This window comes from Frankliniella occidentalis, unplaced genomic scaffold (assembly GCF_000697945.3).
Source record: "Frankliniella occidentalis isolate FOCC.00 unplaced genomic scaffold, Focc_3.1 Scaffold308, whole genome shotgun sequence".
Lineage (NCBI taxonomy): Eukaryota > Metazoa > Arthropoda > Insecta > Thysanoptera > Thripidae > Frankliniella > Frankliniella occidentalis.
Window position 1 is genome coordinate 152,914 of NW_026267433.1, and position 2,434 is coordinate 155,347.

Below are 2,434 nucleotides of genomic sequence, written 5' to 3' on the forward strand. Positions count from 1 at the left end.
GACCTGTGGGTCGCACCGGGACCTCTGAGTCGCAAAGGGACCTGCGGGTCGCACCGGGACCTCTGAGTCGGAACGGGACCTGTGGGTCGCACCGAGACCTCTGTGTCGCAGCAGGACCTGCGGGTCGAGGCCACTCGGGCGCACCGTGTTAACGCGATTGAGCCGGAGGTTCCGCTCCAGGTGGTCCCTTAACTCGAACTGATGGTAAAGGTGCAGCTCCACAACAGCCCGGACCAGACGCATCTTCCGACGCCGCGCATTCGCGGGCCGCATCGCACCGCGTGTCGCGACCAGGCGCACCCGCACCTGCCCCCCGACCTGCCGTCCGGACGCCGCAGCGCGACGCGCCGAGCGGGTCGTCCTGGACGCCAACAATGTCCTTGACCGACGCACCAGCCGGAGACCAAGTGGACCAACATCATCATCAACCCGGACGGGACCGTCACTACGGCAGTGGTCCGCATGCAGAACCCGCTGCCGCGCGAGCCCCGCGGATTCGCTATTGAGGTAACCTTCGAGGCCCTCGCGGCCCCGCGGCCCGAGCCGCAGGTGCGCCGTGCCCCGCTCCCGGCTGATGCCCCCCCGGAGCCTCCACCGCCCGGGACTCGCCACCTCACCGGCACGTGCCGCCGCGGGTGCCCACCGACGCCCCACCTGGACGTCGCACCGCCCCACCAAGACGTCGCACCGCCCCACCAGGACGTCGCACCGCCCCTCCGCCGAGCGGCGTGCAGTGCACTAGCCGCAGCCTCCGCGCCGGACATCCAGGATGCGCGGCCCGCGCTGTAGCAACTGCCGGCGGACGGACCACGGCGTCCTGACGTGCCCCGGCCGCTGCTCGCGTCCGTCAGGAAGGCGTGTAACTACAAGATCCGCTTCCGCCGTCTTTAATGTTCCCTGGACAGTTGCAGTGATAGTGCTATAGGTTATGGTGCTGGAACTATTGGCTGTGAGGCCTGGAAAAGTTTTGGACTGGGAAGCTGAGTAAGAAGTAAAGTTGTCCAGTGGTTGTTTAGTTGTGTAGTGGGGTGAATGAGGTTGTGAAATTTGTTGTGTCAGTGCCTGAATATATTGCCTTGCAACAAAGTGCGATTTGATATTTTCATGACCCACCCCGGAATAACGTGCGAGAGCTCACAGGCAGCATTATTCATTCTAAATATTTGCAGCAGGAAGGCCATCGAGCACCACGTTACAAAATTGTAGCCTCCTCTTTACGTCGAGGGCAGCTGCAGCCGGGATCCAGCCCCCGTGCTTGTACTTGTACGTGCACGTAGAGCCCGAGGAAGCACAACGCCGGACTCAGCGCCGATTCGCCGAGTCGCAGCTGCCGCAGTTCTCCGAGCGCCAGAACGAGGTGGTCGTCCTGGACGGGACGTTGTCGTCGGAGGACCTGCTGGCAGCAGCGCTGGAGGCCCTGGAGAGGCTCTGCCGGGACAGCACCTAGTGTGAGGCTCCTCGCAGGCGACGTACTAACGCGGGTCCTTCGAGACCCTTTCCCCGTTTCTCCTCCGCAGCTTCCTTTGGTCCCCCCGGAGCTGACTGCCCCCACCGCTCGAGCTGCCGCTTCCCCTCCTCGCCTGGGCGACGCTGCCCCACTCCGCCACCTGCCGCCCCCAGTTCTCCCCGCGCCGCCTAACTGCTCCGCGGCCTGCGGCGATACCCCTTCCAGCGCAAGAGCCCCCCTCCCCGTCCCTCATTCGGCTCCACGTCCGTCATCGCCCGAACGCAATGAGTTTCTGGATCTGAGGTCGGGCTGGTTTTCCTCTGCGAGGTTTTCCCAGTCCGTAGGCGCCAAATGGCGGATTCTCACATCCAGGCCAGCCGTACCCGGAGAGGGATGGAGTGTTGTATTGCCAGCACTGGCAACACTTGCTGGCTGCACGCTCTGCCCCCCTCTCTCGCGGGCTCCGATTGTTGGGTTGGTTGCCGGGGTTCGCGGCTGGCGCTAGGGCTCTGGACACTTCTGAATAAACCGTGCTAGGGTACAGACGTGCTTCGCTCCCGATACACTCTCTCTTTTCGTCCCGTCCTGACCCGACTCCACCCCCGAGCGGAGAATAGAACAATAGAATATCAGAAGTTTCATTTTAAATTCGGGGGCCGAAAGGATCTATTTCCGTATTCACTCCTGTTAACTTGTAACGGGTGTCAGCGCCGCAGGCCTAACTATGTGTGCACCCGGCGCGTCGCAGCGTCACAGTGTTTCGTGAGATATCGCGAAGCCTGTTACGCGAGACGTGGTCTGGCGTACATATAGCTAGTGTATTATACATCATATTAGACATTTATAATAATAAATATAGAATGATGTTAAGTTTTGGTACCAAACTAAGGATCAATAATTTTTGCTTCTATTCTCTTAATAGGCCCTACTTATACTCGTTTTCAATTTAATTTCCAAGAACGTTCTCTACTTGATCTGAGATTCACG